Consider the following 12232-nt stretch of genomic DNA (forward strand, 5'->3'; position numbering starts at 1 on the left):
TTACTTCAAATTAAGTATTCTCTTTCTTCTTTTTACACAGGTGTCAAGGATAACCTGTGTCTGCTGAGGAAGATTTGTCAATATTTAAAGGCCTGGTTAAATACCTTCAGAAACAAAAAAAGTACTTCTTTTCATTGGTGCAACTTTAAGAAAGGTCTTAAAAAAACGAAAGTGCCTTTCTTCTCCCTCCCTCCCATACCTTAGAACATGGTGCAGGAGTGAAATGATGTGGTTGCTGTCTATTTATAGATTCAGCAATGTGCCACTGTATACTTATTCTACCTAATTAGCAGTATTCTAAATAACTTTTTGTTTGCATTACAGATAAAGCTATGTGATTGCAGATCAATGGCATGGAATCATGTCATACCTTATCAAGGTCTAAAGTCTTTCTCCTCTCTCTAAATTACACATCCTTGGATTGATTGCTATTTCAAATAGTTTCCCTACTATAGCTGTGATTTATTTGCCGTAAGTCTGTTTGTATGCTGCGTTAGTTAAAATTTGAAAACTAGAATTTTAAGAGGTGCTCAGGGGAATTGGGAACTAAAGTAAACTAAAATTTCTTACAAAAGGAAATTGCAAGAACTTAAATTATTTCCATGTTTTCTTTTGTTTCTGATGTCATTCTGCGTCACGTTTGATGACCTAGGGTTTGACCGAGATGCAGTTGGTCAAGATGCAGTTGAAGGTGTCTGGATAGTGCTGCGCCATCTTCACCAATCTTCCCACGTCACTGGAGGTGATTCCGCACCTCTTGCGGGTGGTGACAGATGACTCAGAGGTCATCAGCATGGTACAGAATAGGTGCATCTGAATGCAGCAAAGAAACGTTTGGCACAAGGACTTGATAAGATACAGATTTCTTGACCCTGCATGTCCTGGATATACTTTTAATGCTTTCTGTCTGGTAAATTATTTGTCATGGAAGTGATTCTAAAACTTCTCAAACTATGCAGTTTAGTTGAAAGACTGTAGGTCTCTCATTTGAGCCAAAGCTTGATCTTCCCTTTTACTTGGCCTTGGACCACTTAAATTTTGTTGGTTGTTCCTAATACCACTAATCAGTTTTACCACAGCATGTGGCGATAGAGAAATACTGATTCCAACTCTTCTCCCCAAGGTGTTATGCAGTACTAAACCTCTGATTGTTGATGTGTGCAGAATTTTGCAGTGTACAGAGAAACATTTGTGTGTTTTTCTTTCATTGGGGAGGTATGTAGTGTAACTTACACAAAAATAAATTTATACTAAGCTGTATGATAAAAATAATATGCAGTATCCACAGAGAAAAATGGTTGGTAGCGCTGAATTGTGCTTGAAAAATTTGATCCATGATGAATACCTAAGAATGTGTGCAAGGCTGTAGTGCTGCTGTCTTAGAAACACATGTAACAGAACTTTTGTTTTCAGGGTGGCTACACAGTTATTATTCATCTGATAGGTATAAATAAGGAAAAAATGTTCTGACACTTAAGGTTTAATAGTGCCTTTTGTTTTAATTGCAAAATTACCTTATTTTTAGATGGAAAGGTTGAAAATCAGTAGCAGTATCTTATTAAGTGGTATAATAGGCTGAGTTTTGCTGTTCTTTAGAGCCTCCTAAATTTGCCTGAATCTGCACTTAATTTTTAACCTGGGGAATGGAGCTTACAGGAGGAATTTATATACATGCTCTCTGAAAATTACTTATTCTCAGATTATTTTTTTTATTTTTTTTTTTCTTAATCATTGTGTATAGCTTGGTTATTCTCATCTTTACAGATGTTTCTTTCAGGTTTAAAATTCAGGAAAAGCATCGCCAGACATGAAGCCTGAAGTTCAGGCAGTTCCCTGACAAAGTTCAGAGTAGTGCCTATTATAGAAGCACTGTTTATATAGTTCCAGTTAAGAACATCATAGCATGTCTATTACAACTATCTCCTTTTATATATTGGCTATAAAAACTAATCCTAAACTGAAACAAGAATGTGGTCTTGATGTTTTATTGCTCAGAGTTAATATATAGTGAAAGCCCATTTGAGAGTATTCAGGAATAAATGCTGCTCATCATTGCAGTCTCTTGGCAACCTGTGCCGGGTTCGGTGCATATAGGCAACCAGCTGCCTGAGCACTGGTGGGAGGTTTTTATCTTCTTTGTTATTTTCACGAGTTGCATTGAAAAGAGGACAATTTGAATTGTTAGCATCCTGGGATTTAGATAAGGGGGATGGATACGCTTCGTGTTCCTAAAAGCTTCTGTGGAAGAAAATGAAGGATGGAGAGGGCAGCCAGGACACTTCATTGGGGCAGTTTAAATGAGTCTAACGTGTGGGACAGCTTCCTTCTGAAGCTAGATCAAAGCAGAGGTAGAGGATTGTTTGCAAACAGCAAAGTAACTTGGGAACAGCTTTCTGGGCAATGTTTTGGAGATCTGGAACTGCACATCCCAGTGAATGCTTAGCTTGACTGTCTCTTTCAGTGACCTCTATGCCTTTTTTTTTTTTTTTTTTTTTTTGGCCTGGATGTGAGCATAATGTTGCCAACAAATAGAACTGTTGTACCTTCTAGGGTGTCTTCATGTGTTGTCACAGCCAACAAGCTTAAATGAAGGCTCAGTGGAGGAGAGAGTGTTCAGTACATCAGCAAGGAAGGATGGAGTACTTGATCCACTTATGTGTAAGCTCCTGCTCTGGACAGAGACCCAGATGTAAAGAAATAAGGAGTATCTCTGGAGTAGGAGAGAGAGCGTGTGAGATCTTACTGCTTTGTGCACTGTGCGTAGTACACACCTGACCTTCTGCATTCATAGTAAGCAGATCACACTGAGGAAGTTTATAGCAAACAGGAAACAGGGTTTAAGTGCCTGTAGATTGTGCTGGCTTCTGCAAGTGTGTGCCTAGAAATATCATGGGGCACTTTGGGCGGTAAGGTGACCTGTGGCTGTTCCGTCCCTAGCACCATATCAGGTATTGCCTGTCATAATGGCTTTGTAAGGGCTTTCCTGCCGGAAGCTAGTGATGCTTATGGGACACACTTAATTCTGTGGGTCGATCTTAAAATGGCGGATGTTGCCTGGAGGGCAGTGTTCAGCCTATGAAATTGTTCATTATTTGTCTGCAATCTGTAGCTCCTGAGGCACTCCATTTTTTGTTTTTCCTTGTTTCTCCTCAGGTGGGTCCCTACCTATGAATTCATGATGTTGTTTCATTTAAGAGTATATTTTTAATTTCTGCTATTGGAGTCCAAATAGTAAAACATGACTGCCTGTCCTCCTAAAAATCCAGCTAACCCTTTCCATCTTTCAGGAGTGAAATGATGATGTTCTAAGCCTTGTATGTCTTCTGAGGATAAGAACTTATTTTAATTCAAAAACATTTACTTCCCTAATTGTCTCCTACACAAATGTGGAAAGTGTACTAGGCTAGTGGGATCAAAGGGCTGGGATGTGAATACAGGTACTGGAAGCCCTTTTATAACTATTATGAAATTTTCATTTTGCAAGGCATATGTGTTCTGAAATGTGCACTCTCATGCCATAATTATCTGTACTTATGACATGAACTTGTATTTTAAAGCTTATCTGTCAAACTAGAAAGGCCAGAGGTTGTTTGGTTTTTTTTTTTCTTCTTTTTTGTTTCCCCTCCCAAATGAGCTTGGGGATTCTTCTGAAAACATTTAATTCCTGAGGAAAAAGTTACAACTCCTAAGCTGAGTACTATAGAATCTATTGAACGCTTTTTTAAAATGCCTTTTCCTTTTTTTTTTCTTTAGCCAAATTGCATACCACGTAGCCATGATGTCAGACGCCTGTGAGGTCTGTTGGTTACAGTGGCAGGAAGGGGGGGATGCCTCCCATGAGTGAGCTCTTGAAAGTAGTTTTCTGTTCTTGTGGCTTTTCTAAAACAACTGGATAGCTTCAAAGGGCTTTTGTGTTGCAGTGGACACCAGGGTAGGGTGCTGGGCCATAGTGATGATCAGATATGGCAGAACGCCCATCAACAACTATTTTCTTGGCTGGGATACACATTGTGACCTGTTGTGAAAGCAGCAGTGTAGGAATCTGTGCTAAGGCAGAATCCGTGCTCTGTGTCAGACAGAGGCATTCCCTTCCAGCCTTGGTAAAAATCCCAACATTTTGTGGTGTAATTGTATGTTCTCACCTTTCTTTTTTACAGCATCTATTTCACAATGACTTTTCCAGTGAAACTGTGCCTCTTCCTATGATGACGATAATGATAATTATTTTTATTGTATCGTGCTTTACATCTTCAGCTGATACATTGAGGGGGTGTCTTCCTGGAGGACAGTACTGAGGTGCCCTAGCTAGCCCTAAATGAACTCGCTTGCTTTCTGGATCCAGCGCAGCCCTCTCAGGCTTTGTTCCTAACGGAGCTAATTAGCTGGGGTGTTACATCATGCTAAAGTGGTTATCTTGCTTCCAGTTCCAATGTGCTTCATTTAGCGATAGCTCACATATCTCTGCAAAACACAGTATTGTATTGTTTAGGCCTGTCCCAAAATACTTACGAGGAGAGATTTATAACAGGGTGCTCAGTTCTGCTTCCTTATCTCTTTGGATTTTGCATAGTGGTGAATTAGCTCCTCCGCTTTGGATGATCTCTTCCATGCTGCTGAAGGCCTCTTTTTGCATGCAGAGAGCCAGTCTTGCTTGTCTTCATGCCCTCCATGCTTCACTCTCTCAAGGTAATGGCAGCCCCACAGCAGCCTGCTTTTGCTTCTCTCTGTGCTTATTTAAGAGCACGGTATCTGAAGGATTACGGAAGGAGGGAGAGGGAGTCGTGTGCTTCCACTTTACCAGGAGAGGAGAATCCAAAACCTTGCCTGCTCTCTGTAGGGACATTATTTGCTTTTTCCCCACCTGCATGGTGCAATGAAATACTGTTAACCAGTGTGTAGCAAAACTCCAGGAGCATCCTGGTAATTGCTTTATTTCATTCAAGGACCTAGGTCAACGGTATGAGGAAGAACAGTCTCCTGTTTTCAACCTCTTCATTTTGTTGTGTTCTGTGTCCCTAGTAAGTAGTTGATGTAAAGCTGAAGCAGAAAGAGATTCGAAGTGCCCTAGTCGAAGTGAAAATGCCAGTGCTATGAGATGGTCTAATCAGGATCAGAGCTCCTCCAGTTCAAAATTTTCCAGTGTGTGTTTGTTGCTTTTATTTTTTTGGTTTTTTTTTAATCATCCATTGACCTAAGAAATACAGTTATTGTAGTTAACAATACTGTTATAACACACACTGACAAAATCCAGATAACTCGAAGTTGGGCTGACACTTGATCCTTTACTCATACTATTGTTCCATAATATTTTTTCCTCCATGACATCATGAACTATGAAAGTGCCAACATTTTTTTTTAAACCGCCTAGCCTTTTCTTCCTTCATGCCATAACCTTTATGTTTAAAAATAACTTTTTTTTAAAATTATTTTTTATTTAGTGCTCATTTCGAGAGGAACCTGATGGCCATGTGAGAATTTTTAACATGTGCAGTGGTTTTACCACCGCGTATTCCAAGCAGTTGGCACATGCGTTTATCTGCAGGGGTACAATGACATTTTTCTCGGCTCTGTATCCATGACAACAACTGGGAATGTCCATGCCTCCTCTTTAGTTTTCAGAAGAGTACGAATTCTTACCTTCCTAATGAAAGGCCTGGAAGCAAAAGCTCTGCATTTTTAATCATGGCATATTCCCTTCAGCCATTTGATAATAGCCTCTTCCAAGTGTTTTAGTATCAAGAAAGTATCAAACAAGCAAAATTAACACACCCGTATCTATGTGCACTGAGAGAACGAGTCTCTGTTCCATGATCACCTGCTGCAACCTAGGATGAATTGTGCAAGTGTTTGAGAAATGAGGATACTTGGGAAGTTGGTTTTATTGTCATTGTTGACGAAAGTTGAAGTATGTAATTTAAACACTTAAGTTCAGAGATGTGAGGAAGATTGTATCGTTATGAAGCGCATTTTTGTACCATGACAGAACCATTCTCCCTGTGTGCCTAACGATCAAAGTTACTGCTGAGTAGTGCACTGTCTATCAATGTCATCTTTAAATCTAGTGAGTGGTAGGTGAAGTGGTACAGAAGTAGTAGATAGGGCAGCTGTTCAAGAGCACTCAGCATCCAGCAAATCCAGATTGACTGATTTACATGCCTAAATGGGAATTGTGGATGCTGAATGCTCTTGAAAATCTTATGGTGTTTAAAGCAGTCTCTTACCGTGAACAGAGCAGAAGTTGGAGAATAAAACAAAGGACCTGGGTAACTTTATTTTCTCTTAAACAGAAATCTGAATTCAAGGGCAAGGCCAGTATACATATCCTGCTAATATATAGGCTGCCAAAAAGCAGTGATTTCTTAGTAGCTGTGATTTTGATTGCTGTGAAAGTGAAGGTACAAGACATTGCTTTGGGAGACCTAACATCCGTCTTAACACCTCTTCTGCATACTCTCTCTACTCTGTTCTCACTAGAAGTTTCTTGACCTCCAAGAAGAGCCAACTGTACCTCATACCAGATTTTCAGATCATTCGTTGCTTTAGGAAACAAGAAACACTGTGACAGATGGTAGAAGTATTTAAATTGATTTATTCATTGTTATCTGTACAAATGTTGTCTCTTTTTGCTTCAGGTGAAGGGGAGTGTGGGAAATAGGGTAGAAGACAGCTTGCTTACCATTTTTTGCCTCTTGCTCTCTGGCTAGGAGAGAGGAGGGAGGGGGAGTTGGTACCTTTAGCTTTTGAGGATTTGCAGGAGAACAGGCAAGCCATAGAAGTGATGGAAGGAGAGGTTTCTTAGAAGCCCAGAGAGGCTCCTGAAGAATGTGTTCAGTTGAGGAAGGCACTGAGAATTGCTGGTCTACAGAGCAGAGACTTGACTCTAAGGCTGTGGGTAGTTAGGGGGAGGTTTGTATTCAAAGCTTTTAAATATTTCACTTGGCTGTTCTGAATTTTCACTGTTTATAGGTATATTACAAGTTATAATAAAGTATTAGTTCCAGGGTTCAGAGTTGTTTGGTGCCTTTTTGCTATGCCCACCTAAAGGGAAAGAAGGTGGAGGCTGGCTGGCTAATGGCACCAAACCTCAGTTTATGACTGTTTAAGCTAAGATCAAAAGCTTTTCCATTCCCAGGCAAGAGGAAGCAGCTATGACAAGCTCAGGAGTCCCTAAGGACCACCTGGATCCCCTTCTAGAGAGAAACCATTCTCCAAAGAGAACAGTACGTCTGGAGAGGCCATTACAAAGCCATTACACGGAAGAACTGTCTGTTTTCCCATCAAGGCATGGACAAGCCTGGCTTATCTGATGATTTGTGAGAGAATCTGGAGGCAGGATAGAAGCCCTTGGGAGGGGGAAAGGCAGCCAAATGTATGTGGGTTTTTGGCATGGAATATAGAGAGGTCTTCTCCGCCTCATGGCGAAGCTTCTGAACTGCTCCACGGGAGGAAGATGAAAAGACTTCTTGCTGGGAAGGGTGTCGGGACAGTTTCTGTTTTGTTTTGAGCTCCCAGACTCCCAGCAAAAAGTCTCAGTAGATCTGCCCCGGTGATTCAAACCCTGAAGCTTTAATCCTTTCTTGGGAACAGCATCTCCTGGAGTTAAGTGAATGAAGTAAATGGAAGTTCTTATTCTGACTGAAATCTTAGGTATGATAGAGAATACGGCCCTTTTATCTTTGCAGGAAATGAGGAAAGCCTTGGAAGCCAACTAGTTGGAAAACCAATTAAAAAAAGATTGCCTCTGTTACATGAGCACAGTTGCCTCTAAGAGAACTTTGATTTTACAAACAAAGGTGGCAGAATTGAATGTTTTATTATACCGGGGTAAGAACTGGCTATCCTTTCTGAAAGCTCAGTTGCTGAAGTAGTTCTTTACTGTGGGGCTTGTGCATCCAGAGACGCATCTTCATATTGCACGTGTTTAACCAGTAAAGTATGTACAGAAACTTGATGAGTTTTCAAGAAGGTGACCTTGGAGAAAGACCTTCGGATGCAGCACGTTGGCTGGGTGTCCACAGAACACTTAAGGTTTCTCTTTGTTTCTGGGTGGCATGGCTGGAGGGGTCACCTTCCCTTTTTTCGGGGGGGGGGGGGGGGCAGGGGTGGGAATTGATGGGCAGCACCTGCCACAGTGAGTCAGCAGGGCTGGACTGGCATCAGCCGCGGCATCCCGGCACCTGTCGAGATCAAGTGCGAGCCAACCTTTGACAGCGTCAAAAAAAATAATGATGCAAGAAACAGCGGTGGACTCTGCAATTGGTATTTTATTGCTGTGCCCAGAGTTGGTGCCCTGGAAATCTCCTCCCATCCCCATGTTATTGGGAGTGCTGCGCTTGCTTCTCGTTCACAGCTTCTTTTTCTTTTCACTTTTACATTTGTTACATCATTTCGTTGCAAGTGATGTTTGGTTTATGCTGAATGCATACCTGATGGAACTACTCATTTCAGCGCTTGGTCTCTATGCCAATAAACAATATACCTTGGCAGCGCCTAGCATTTTTTCCCAGTGAATGTCTCAATGGTTGCAGGGACTGGATGGCAATAAAAACTCATGGATGATCTTGAAATAAGATGCATATTTTTAATGATCGCACTACATTTTTTTAAAATTTTTTTTTTTTACACTTTGTATCTCGTGTCCAACAATTTTATCAAAGCTGGTAATATAAGTTTTCTTACAAAAAGCTGTATGCGGCCATAATTCAGCAGGTCAATGAACTTCTCGTTTATAACCTCAGTATTAGGTTGGTGAATCAATTTATCAGTAGAACAGGCTATTTCACTAGAAAGATCTAAAAGAGGGATAATTAACTCTGTAGCTGATTCTGTCTGTCTGTCTTTTGTCCAATGGAGTCTGGAAGCAACTTAATAGAATATAAAGTATTTAAAATTTCATTATCTAAAATTGCTTTCCCTAATACCATTCACTTTACATGTTGCAACACCGAATTAGTGTGTATTCTGTTCAGAGCTGCTAATGAACTACATCCCATTTACCTGGTTACTTCTAGGCTTCTCTAATAAAGTCATGAACTAATAAACTTCAGAGTTGAGGTACAGCAGATGTATCTGGAAAAGTGTCTGGTAATAATGGACTGATCTTCATCTGTTTTGTTACAGACAATATGAAAAAAGAGTCTAAACTATGTGGTTTTTTGAGAGAAAGGGATCTTTGGTTTTTGATATTGATATAATTTTCTAGCTAGATCTTCTTGCCACTTAGGTTTGCATCATCCACATATCGTGTCCATGCAACATTTCTCAAGCAATCCTTGAATAATTACTTTTAAATGCTTGCAGTTTCAGAAATACAAATATGAATACCTCTTTCATTAGAGAATTCATGCTCCTTTTATTGTGCTTTGCCTTCAAGAAAGTGCTTTATGAGGCAAATAAATATAGATGATATCTGTCATCTGAAATGCTTCTAACCATCAGTCTGAATATAAAACCATAGTGCTTTCTGAGGTGAAAATAGATTGTCAGAAAAGCTATATGAAAAATTGATTAAACTACTTTGCTGAACCAAATTGTTTTACATAAAAATTGTGCAATACATACAGCTAACGGGATAATAGAGGGAAATTTAGCTTTTGTATTGTGAATATAGTAATTTTTTCATAACCTCTGAAAGGTGCAGGTAAGGTGGGATTCATGTCACTTTGTTTCACTGATACCAAGGTTAGTCATCAACCTTGTCACCCAAACTCCCCCTATAGCAGGTGGAAAGAAAAAGGGTGCTTCTCCAAAGCAATTCATCACATTTCCCCCTCATCTTTTGGGCATCCCTTTTTTATCACTTTCCATTATCTGGTCAGGTTTTACTTTATCCATGTGACAATCAGTCAGCAGCGGGACTTGCTAACATGGAGGCTGATGGAGCAGTTTGCTGTTAATGCCAGAGGCTTCTACAGGATATTACTGCTTTCCTTCTCCTCCCTTTTCCCAGCAATTTAGTTTTTGGGTGTGCATTAGCCATTCTGGGGGGCATTTATTTTCTTCTGCTGTAATTATACACATAATTATACATATAATTTCTCCAGGTAGTTGGAGGTGATCTGCTCTGCTCCCTAAAAGATGACTGTGTTGGTGCTTGGTAGGGAGAGAGTTACCAAGTCCTACCTAGCATTTAGGTCTCCTGGTGAAATGCTGTATTAATTACCTTGGAAGAGCAGGTTAAATAAGAACCCGAATAAGGTAGCCGTGTATTTGGATACCAAGAACAATTCACTCACAAAAAACTCTCTGAATACTCACAGTCATGATTTCACTCACTGTTCAAGGCAAATCTCACAGATCTAATTAATCTTTCCCGTGCCCTTTTCCACTACGTGAAAGTGACTTTCAATAGGGCAGTTCTACCAGTTTAAGACTGCTCTGTAGAAGTACAAAGTGTCAAGCGTTTCATGATTGATTTTGTTAATATCTTCATGGAAAGTATGAATCAAAATAGCATGGGAAGGAGAATTGTGTTTTCATTCACTAAGTATATTGGTGGATTGAATTTGCACAAGACTTAGGAGATCAGCTGACTTGCAGGAGTGTACACACCGTATGATAGGCATTAAAAAAGGATGCTTGCAAAACAGGGAAAATGCATCTTGTAATGAACACCTAAGCTGTTTCACTTCCCTTATAGGTAAGTAAATCGCTAATATGTGTAGATGAGGCACATTTAATGAGAACAAAGGCAAGTGCAGCTCTTTGATACTGGAATATAAATAACTGATTTTTCTTTATTAGAAGATTGCTTTAATCAACTGCTGTTTTAGACGAGGAAAAATGATTTTTTAAAGTATAGGTGTTAGTGAAAGATGTTAGTAGAAGTTTTTAGGATGTGTAGACAAGTCAAAGTGTCAGGTGTCAACTGGTTGAGGTGACCTTGGGAGGCACAGGGCTTTTATTCAGTAAAGGTTCCGGTGTTTCCACCTCCTCATGTTTCTTCTATGCTTTTTCTCCCCCATCCTTCACTCCAGTGGTTTTGCACTTAAGTCATCTGTGCCATTGCATCCACCTCCCTTTTTTCTTTCTCTTCCACCCCCCCACCCTCCATCCCCAGTTCTGTATTTTGGGTTCCACCCGTATCACTTGTGCCTTTCATGTTTCAGTCCTTAAATTACCCACAGCACAGAGGTCATCCATTGCAAAGAGGCTTCTGTGTGAACATGAAAGATGCTGGGAGATGAGCAGGAGTGCTTTTTTTTTTGCGTTTCATTTCTTCTCTTCATAGCTCCCATCTCTTACCTGACCCTGGGTAGGCAGCGAGGAGGAGCAGGAGGAGTGGCTGCTCCCTCCTTTGAGCTCCGCATTGGTTCAATCTCACGTTTCTCTCCAGTTTGAACTGTGCTGATGCTGATAAAAAAATGCAGATGTTTAAAAATATCTCAAATAGCTGAAAATATTTGGAGTGTAGCTTTCTATTTACTCGTAGATGGAAATTTTCTTTTCCTTCAAAGTGTCATGCTCATGGAACATCCCAAACTGGAAGCTCAAAATATTGCTTTATATAGAAACATTTCGCTGTGCGGTTTAGCCAATGGGGTGAATTCTTTCTATATTAGATTATGTGGGGAGTAATAAATCTGACTCAGGGCAGTGGCATATAAAAACCTTGAGAGGCAGAATAGCCACAGTATGTACTCGAAATCTTGTCTTTAGCAGACTTGTGAGGAAACTCCTGGGAAATAAGAGTTAGACTAGACTTTTGGCTTTGTCGAAGACATAGTCCTAGAGAATCAGTGAAGCAGTAAGTATTGTAGGAAAATTAAGCCTGCGAACTATAAGTGCGTATCTGTAAAAGCAGATTTCTGTGTAAAGGCAAATGTGTCTAATAATGATGGATTTTAACTGAGCTCATTTCAGCAGTAGCATTTAAGTTCAGTAAACCTGTGCGGTGAGCATTGCTTCTTCTAAAATATATTTGTTTTATAATCAGTATATTGGAGGAAATCACGTTGGTCTCTAGTTCTCGGCTCTTTCAGGTCTTGTGTGTATTTGTGTTTATCTTCTGTTTCATTTTCATTTTTTGTTTTATATTTTTTTAATTTACAACTGTCTCTTTTTCTGTAATATATGCTGTTATCTGTAATTGGTTTATTTTAATAATATGTAGTGGATACCTAGTACTTTGTGCAGCACCTGTCTTCTTAAATTTTCTTTAATTTGAGGTATATAAATATCACTTAACCTGAAACCATCTTCCCCCCCCTTCCTCATAATGTTTTCTTCTCAA

At 39.9% G+C, this 12232-nt stretch overlaps 1 protein-coding gene across 5 annotated transcripts in view; it reads left to right on the forward strand.

Moving 5' to 3' along the window:
- The window catches only part of DGKH (diacylglycerol kinase eta), a 168053-nt gene that overhangs the window by 18441 nt on the left and 137380 nt on the right, over positions 1 to 12232 (forward strand). The window contains exon 1 of one of the 5 annotated variants that reach the window (XM_075741777.1): positions 11658 to 11746. The exons of the other annotated variants lie outside the window; for them this stretch is intronic. The gene's annotated coding sequence lies outside the window, so the exon portion shown is untranslated. Of the gene's footprint in view, positions 1 to 11657; positions 11747 to 12232 lie in introns of those variants that run through there. 5 annotated transcript variants of the gene reach the window in all.

The sequence above is a fragment of the Balearica regulorum genome, chromosome 1, assembly GCF_011004875.1.
Source record: "Balearica regulorum gibbericeps isolate bBalReg1 chromosome 1, bBalReg1.pri, whole genome shotgun sequence".
Taxonomy (NCBI): domain Eukaryota; kingdom Metazoa; phylum Chordata; class Aves; order Gruiformes; family Gruidae; genus Balearica; species Balearica regulorum.